Source organism: Hippopotamus amphibius, chromosome 8 (assembly GCF_030028045.1).
Source record: "Hippopotamus amphibius kiboko isolate mHipAmp2 chromosome 8, mHipAmp2.hap2, whole genome shotgun sequence".
Taxonomy (NCBI): domain Eukaryota; kingdom Metazoa; phylum Chordata; class Mammalia; order Artiodactyla; family Hippopotamidae; genus Hippopotamus; species Hippopotamus amphibius.
The window spans coordinates 118,578,116-118,587,169 of record NC_080193.1 but is presented as its reverse complement, the minus strand read 5'-3'; the positions used below and the strand labels follow the sequence as shown (position 1 = coordinate 118,587,169).

General features: G+C 36.9%; 1 pseudogene; it reads left to right on the top strand.

Annotated features, from left to right (window-relative positions):
* The first annotated feature begins 1,023 nt into the window (after positions 1-1,023).
* LOC130858816 (glycolipid transfer protein-like) lies at positions 1,024-1,655 on the top strand (annotated as a pseudogene).
* Positions 1,656-9,054: the final 7,399 nt, after the last annotated feature.

The window sequence follows — 9,054 nt, the reverse complement described above, 5'->3', positions numbered from 1 at the left end:
GAATGCTTACTTTGCTATTTTCCTGGATTGGGACCTCGGGAACATCATTTTACTGTGCTTCGGTTTCCTCTATTTGAAGTAGGAAAAGTATTAGCAGCTACCTCAGAGGATTTTTTGAGGATTAAATTAATATATATTAAGTGCTTAGAATAGTACCTGATACATGATAAGTTTATCTACAGGTTAGCTATTATTATTTTTATTAATTGGACAAACTCTAGATATGTTACTTAATATTTCTGAGACTCAATTATTTGACCTGTAAATCATGGATGTTATCTTTTAAAGTTTTTATTAGCATTTAAATTACATACAATGTAAATGATTTATTGGTATAGCCAATATGGAGAACAGTATAGAGGTTCCTTAAAAAAACTAAAAGCAGAACTATCATATGATCCAGCAATCCCACTCCTGGCCATATACCCAGAGAAAACCATAATTCAGAAATATACATGCACCCCAGTGTTCATTACAGCACTATTATATGATAGCCAGGACATGGAAGCAAACTAAATGTCCATCAGCAGAGGAATGGATAAAGAATATGTGGTGCATATATAGAATGGCATATTACTCAGCCATAAAAAAGAACAAAATAATGTCACTTGCAGCAACATGGATGGACCTAGAGACTGTCATACTGAGTGGAGTAAGTCAGACACAGGAAGACGAATATCGTATATCACTTATGTGTGGAATCTTAAAAAAAAAAAGATACGAATGAACTTGTTTACAAACAGAAGTAGAGTCACAGATGTGGAAAACAAATTTATGGTTACCTAGGATAAGCGGGGGCAGGGGGAGGGATAAATTGGGAGATTGGGATTGACCTATGTGTATATGTCAGTGTATGTATAACTGATCCACTTTGCTGTACACCTGAAATTAACACAACATTGGAAATCAAACAGAATAAAAAGTTTTTAAATTAAAAAAAAAAATAAAACAAAGGACGGCGGCAACCCGGGGGGCAGCGTGGACGCCCGCGGCGCCGGCTGGGGCATCGCCGCGGGCCTCTACCCCGAAATGGCGCTGCTGGCGGAGCACCTACTGAAGCCGCTGCCCGTGGACAAGCAGATCGAGAGGGGGCCTTTCCTGGAGGCGGTGTCCCACGTGCCGCTATTCTTCGATTGCCTCGGTTCCCCAGTGTTTACTCCCATCAAGGCGGACATAAGTGGCAACATTACAAAAATCAAAGCTGTGTATGACATCAACCCAGCCAAGTTCTGGACCCTGCAGAACATCCTGGAGGTGGAAAAGGAAATGTATGGAGCAGAGTGGCCCAAAGTGGGGGCCACACTGGCGCTGATGTGGCTGAAGAGAGGCCTGTGCTTCATCCAGGTCTTCCTCCAGAGCATCTGCGATGGCGAGCGGGATGAGAACCACCCCAACCTCATCCGCGTCAACGCCACCAAGGCCTACGAGATGGCCCTTAAGAAGTACCACGGCTGGATCGTGCAGAAGATCTTCCAGCGCTGTACGCGGCCCCCTATAAGTCCGACTTCCTCAAAGCGCTCTCCAAGGGCCAGAACGTGATGGAGGAGGAATGCCTGGAGAAGGTCCGCCTCTTCCTGGTCAACTACACGGCCACCATCGACGTCATCTACGAGATGTACACCAGGATGAATGCAGAGCTCAACTACAAGGTGTAGGCCAGCCCCACGGCAGGCACCTCGGGCTGCACACACTTGACCACGGCCCCCCGCAGGAACAGGCAAACCTGAATCACTGTGAATCCGGCCGGCCGGCTGCCCCCAGCCCGAGGCACCCCCCGGCGCAGCCCAGAGATGGGCCGGGGTCTGCAGGGGGCCGGCCCTGGTCTTTTAAAAGTCACTTTTGGGGTCTATCCTCCTGGAGCAGTAGATAACGATCTCACTTCCGAATTTCACGACAGCACAGGTTCTTTATGCCTTCATTTCAGTGGTAAGAATCGATTAATGTTTCTAATAAATCCAGTCCTAGGGTTTTTTTGGCTCCCCCATCCCCCACCCCATGCAGAGCATGACTCTGGGGGAAGTGGTGTCAGACTCCTCACTTTAAAAATAGGCACATGTCCTTCTGAGGATCCGGCTGAATGATGTTTGGGGCATTTTAAGGACCATGAGGGGGTTTGATCTGAAATTATACAGGGCCCCTACTGTGGGATTTTTTTTTTTTTTACAGAAAACTGGTGTGTGTTCTTGTGTGGTTTGCATAGCCCAACCTCACAGCACTGTCATTAGAGCCTGCTCTTTCTTACTGTCTTTTGCCAGACAGTGTTTTTATAGCTGAAACCAACCAGCAAGCCTTTGATGACCAAGGGGAGGGTTATTTTAAAGCTATCAGGCACAAATAATTGACCATAGATGACTGTATTTGCATTCTTCTGCATAATTATCTTCTTCAGGGACAGCTTTTCCAACCTAAGACACTACCGACCATGTGTATTCTTTTGAGGGGGAGAGGATGAACCCGAGAACACACCTTACTGCCTTAACTGTCCTTCCTGGCGCTAAAAAAAGCTGTATTTTTTAAAGTGTTGGGGCGAACAAAGCAACCCCCCCCCCAAAAGAATTGATATGTGTTAAAAACCCAATGAGGAAAAATTGGTGATTTTTATGCAGAAACTAAATAATCCTTAATAAATAAATCTCTATTTTGGAATCAAAAAAATAAATAAATAAAACAAAAAACAAACAAAAAAAATGAAAAAATAAAATTTTTCAAAGGAGTCTAGCACCTAACCTCTTACTCATATATACAGTTTCCATCGTCCATTATCACGGTTAAAGATTTTTACTGGTTTTATATATCCTTCTAAAGTTGTTTTATGTAAATATAAATACAAATAAATACATAGTTTTATTTTCTCCCTTTTCTTCACATACATAGCATATAACACAAACTCTTCTGCATCTTTCTTTTTTCACTCACTGTATCTTGGAGACTTTAACATTTCTGTAATATAGATGACCTTTTTCTTTTATAAATTTACATCTGCATAGTAGCCCATTGCAAGGATGTGCTGTTATGTTATTAGCCAGTGCCCTGTTGATGATCTTTTGAGTTGTTTCCAACCTTTTGCTATTAGAGTCAGTGCCACAGTGAGTAATTTTATACGTAGGTCATTTTGCACTCATGAAAGGTCATCTTTGGGATACATTCCTAGAAGTGAAATTAATGGACAAAGGATATATGCATTTATTTATATTGTCAAATCACGCTCTAGGAGAATTGTACAAATTTATATTACACATTAAGTATTGTACAACTTTGAATTTTTCCAGACTGAATGCATGAAAAAAATGCTGCTTCAGTGTATTTTTATTTGCATTTCTCTTACTGTAGTGAAAAAGCATTTTGCCATTGTTGAAGGGTAATCTGTATGGTCTCTTCTGTGAACTTTCTTTACATTAGAATGTTGATCTTGATTTCCAGGAACTGTAATAATTTAAGGACATGAACCCTTTTTCTGTAATATGATTGGCAACTATTTTTCCAAACTCAGTAATTATTTTATGACTCTGATTTTTCCCATACAGACATTTTAAAATGTTTTTATGTAGTTAAATTTATGAATTTTCTTTTATGTTAATTTTGAGTCATTTTTAGAAAGGCCTTTCCTATTCCAAGGTTGAATAGGAATTCTTCCATTTTTTTCTTTAAATATTTTTATGATTTACATTTTTTCATTTATTTTTTGGATCAAAAATAATTCCTATTTGTACTCTTTGCCCCAGCATATTGAAATTTATTTACATTATCTCAAAATTTCTCAAATAGTAATATTAGCTCTTATTAGCACATTGGCATATAGAAGATGTTAAATCTTGAATTCAATTGTATTATTTCCCTTTATAAAATATTCTTCATTCTTCAACACTGGGGTCAAATAAGAGCACTTCTTTAAAGGCTATGCTTATATGCTACATGTTATACTCTGCACAATTCCAGGGGTGCATTGTCATTGTGAATGTGTAGAACATAATCTGTATGCCATGAGTGGCAACCTGCCCTCACTTCTCCAGCCTCCAACAGAGTACACATTACCATCCACTTGCCTTACCATGATGTCATGGCCTCCTTGAAGGCAGATACTTTGACAATCTCATCTTTGAAGCCTAGAATACAACAGTATGTTTACATATAGTATATGTGTTGTAAATTACTGTGGAATAAATGGTTACCATTTTAATACATACTTTTTTCATCTTTAAAGACTATTTTTTAGAGCTGTTTTAGGTTTACAGCAGAATTGAAAGGAAGATACAGAGACCTCCCTTATACCCACTGCTGCCACCCATGCATAGCCTCCTTTATTATCAACACCACTCACCAGAACAGTATATTTTTTACCAAGGATGAACCTACATTGACACATCATAATCACCTGAAGTCCATAGTTTACCTTAGGGTTCACTCTTGGTGTTGTGCAATCTATGTGTTTGGATAAATATATAATGACATATACCATCATTACAGTATCACACAGGGTATTTTCACTGCTGTAAAAATGCTCTGTGCTCTGCCTCTTCATCTCTCTCCCTGCTTACCCTTGGCAATCAGTGATCTTTTTATTGTTTCCATAGTTTTGTCTTTTCCAGAATGTCATATTGTTGGAATCATACAGCATGCAGCCTTTTCAAGTTGATTTCTTTTATTTAATAGTATTCATTTAAACTTTCCTCCATGTCTTTTCATGGATTGGTAGCTCATTTCATTTTTTCTCTGAATAATATTCCATTGTCTGGATGTACCACAGTTATTTATCCATTCACCTACTGAAGGACATCTTGGTTCCATCCAAGTTTTGGCAATTATGTCACTATAAATATTTGTGTGCACATTTTTGTGTGAACGTAGATTTTCAGCTCCTTTGTGTAAATACCAAGGAGCACAATTGCTGAATCATATGATAAGAATATATTTAGTTTTATAAGAAAATCTAATACATTTTTGAAAGTAGAGATAAACCATATTCGGCCAATCTGTGTTTCTTTTGACTTAAATAAGCTATTACATATATATTTCATCATTCAAATTAAATGTTTATTTAATGCTTCTTTGCCAAAAAGAATTTTTACTCATACATTATTCCTACAGACAAGGGTTTTTCATGAAATTTAAACATTTTTAGTATCTTCAAAATGACTGCTGTATTCAGAAAGGCATTCTGTGGTTTTGGAGGAAAACTTTTATTTATATTTGTTTTCAAAATAAAACAGCATTATTGAGCGCATACTATATTATAGGGACTGTATAAAATTTTGTCACACATACTCTAATTCCTTACAATGTCATTATCCCTATTTCACAAATAAATGAATTGCTATGTTTAATGTTTCCAATTATAAGTTGTAAAGACTTTTCCCTAAAGCTGCAAATGTGTATTGATGGAGCCAGACTTTGAACCCAAATATTCCAAATCCAGAGGCTAAGACTTTATTGCCTCTCTCCTGACCTTGTGAGCGCCCATCATTCTAAGGCAATTACTAATCAGAAACATGTAGAAATCGAGAGAAAAGAAAAAGAGAGAGGTCACCAGCATTGCTTGATTTCTGAAAAACCTTGGCATTTGAGGGGAATCTATTGTTTTTCATTACTTTCATGCTAAAACTCCTCAGAGAACAGTGGAGCTCTTAATACTTTCATTATCTGAAGATCACTGAAGAATGACGTGGTGGTATGTTGAAACCAATGCTCAGTACACAATCGAATACATTTCTAGATTTTAGGCTTCCCTATAGTGGTCAGGGAAACATTATGTTGTTGTTATTATAAAGCTGCAGGTATCCAGGAACACACACTCCGTCACTGAGGCTGCCTCTGAGGAATAAAGACAGATTTTAATTACATTCCCTCCAACCGCCAAAGTTAGATTTTCCATTGCCCTTCTGCCTATAGCATAGTTTAAACACACATCTCCCTTCTCTCTCCTCCCCTGACAGGTGTGTGTGTGTGTTATTAACCTGTTGAAGTTCCTCTAGTAATTGTAAGAACATTTTAAAAATAGTTTATCTTTAAATATCCTTAAGATTTTTTTTCTTCTTGCAGACATAAGATTCTGAATTGCATAGTGAATAAACACTTGACTGAAGTATAGGAAGCTGGAGTTTTCAGGCTTGGCCTAACTTTAGTGAGTTGACACTCATTTTCCTTGCCCATAAAAATCAATGCCGCAGATGATAAAGACCTCAAGTTTTGTCATATTAAATCAGTGATACATGACATAGTACAAGAAGGAGAAAGACCAAAAACATAACATTAGTAATTACGCATTAAGTTAATTGAAACTCTGTTGGAAAAATAACCACTATTTTTTTAAATTCATGTGGTATAATTGCTGAAACCAAAACCAGATAATTCTGCTCTGAAATTTTGAATTCTTCACCTTTGTGTTTTGACTTTTTATGAAGTTAGGCATTTCATTAATTGATTATATATTCTTAAATTATATATTGTTACATTTAAACATATGAGAAAGTAAAATTTAACTTGGGCTAGGAAAGTAAAAGTCCACCTAGATATTCATTAGACTGCAATAACAGACACAAAGTTAGCAGATTTACCAGGAAACAATATTTGTCCCAACTATACAGCACAGCTGGCAAGTATCATAATGACCCCCTTATTTGATTTCTTACTGCTTTTTTACTTGTAGATAAATTTTGTTCTCTAAAATCATAAACCATGAGTCAGAAAAAGAAAAACAAATATCATATAAAATCATAAACCATGAGAAAGCTTCCTATTTGAAATCACATCAAGAATTAAATACACCATTCTTGCCTGGAGTAGCAAAGTCACTTTGACATAGAGAAAAGGAGCTCAGTAACATGGTTTCTATACACAACATTCTAGGTTTATCTTGGCTGTATGGTTTCTAGGAAAACAGGATTTGGAGTCCACTTTGCAGGACATAAGTCTTTACATAGTCTTGCTTTATGCCTATTAAAATTCTGCTTTCTTTAAATTTCTCTGAGACTCTACTTTCTCCCTCAGTCTTATAAAATTTTATCGTTCCCTTTTTTTGATTTCTCTTGGTATGGGTCTCTCCCATTGCAATGAGTCGATAAACCAAGTTTGTCCCTTGTGGTTATAGATCAGACTTGGACAAGTAGTTCAAGATATCTGAAGTAGGACTCATCTAATACATGAAGGGAATGAGTGATGCAGCTGGTAGGGATGAGGGGTTCAAGTTGGATGAAAAATGTGTATGGGATTAATTCACAAAATACATGGCATGCTATCCTTTCCTTTTCTAGAAGTGGGCAGCCAACGTGGCTCTAAGCATGTAAGCAACAAAGAGAAACAAAACCACTTTCAAAGCCATGGTTAGTCATTAAGTTAAAAACAAGTCAATTGCCTAGGAAAAGTCAAACTCTTCCTGCCACTGGGTTGGCAGGAAATGTGTCCTCACAAAGAAACACTGTGATGAAGCAAACTATATTCTCAACTGTGTTTCTAAGTTGAGCAGAGGCTAGAAACATGTTCCATAAAGCAACACATGCTATTGAAATTCCTCAGGACCAGAGCACCATCCTCATCTGTGCCTACATGGATCACATCACCTCTCCTGCTTTGTCTGAATTGCATGAATCCCAAAGTCTGCCCACTTATTCCATTTCCCATAATTTCCCTTGGAGTCCTGGCAATGTTAAAGTTAGAGGAATAAAGATGTAACCTTAACCAGTCTTTGTAAAAATTCCCCATTATATTCAAAAAATCATCTACACAGTTATAAGGGATCAACTTATTTCCTATCAAGAACATGGAGAAATAAAAGAGAGCAAACTGTATGCTAAAGCATATGTTGACTTTCCCATACCTTTAAAAAGACATAAACGGCCAAATAAAGTTATAAACTCTCAAAAGACAACATGCTTATAGTTTGTTTGATTCCATGCTTGAGGTTCCTAAGAGATTATGTTTATTTAAATTCCAGTTTTTATGAAGAAGAAAAAAGTCATATAATGTAAAGAATAAACAGAAAGTAGGCAGTATAAATTAACAACACTGTTCATTGTCGGGGCTTAGAAGAAAAATTTTAATTAATATGAGTAATTTAAATTCTCTAATGAAATTTCTGATCATTTTATCCAGTCAGAAAGAAAAAAAAATCTGTTAACCTATTAAAAATATTGTTTCTTTATCTCAGTTGAGTCCCAATAATTGTTCAGAAATTGAAAAATATTGGGTTGTTAAGTATTAGTGAATTTATCTTGCAGAAACATTTTTAAAACATTTGAAAGTTCTGAGCAATTTTTGGTACATAATTATTTTCATTCTACTGATGTTGTTATTCTCTGAAACTATTTTTTTCTTTTTAATTTTATTGCTTTACACTCTTGTACCAGCTTTTGGGGTACACCAAAGTGAATCAGCTGTATTTATACATATATCCCCTTATCCCCTCCCTCCCGCGACTCCCTCCCACCCTCCCTGTCCTGGCCCTCTAACTATTTGAAAACATTAGGAATCAATCAATCAAACCACAGTGCTTTGGTGTTAGGTACTGTGAAAGACTGAAGAAAAGAAAAAGATGTATAAGCTGTAAGCCATGAATCCCTGTCACAGAGGAGCTTGAAACTAATTTGGGGAGACATTTATTTATTATTTATTATTAAATGTAAGCACACATGCACTTAATGAGTACTTACTATTGGCATTCAGTGTCCTTGATGCTTCGTGACCCATTGGTGAGAATTTCAGTTAGGGTCCTGGAAGAATCAGATGAAACACTGAAACTAAGTAATATAAGAGCTATTTAAAAACTTGGGGTAGATTTTAGCAAAGTCATCAAAGGATGGTTCAGTACAAGGGCTGGCATCAAAGAGGAGTTGTTTCGACCCCTAACAAGGGCTCTGTGGGTGGAGGTAGTTTGGGACAAATGAGAAACTAAATAACATGTACCTGGAAAAGAGAAAGTAGGAGCATAATGTGAGTGAGTTGTATAGGTAAGTGGAATTATGACAATTTTTCTTGTAGGGCATGTATGTGATGTTGATATGTTCATATTTTATGTTTTTGGTGAGGAGACACATTTGTATGACTAAAGTAGTTTTAACTTCT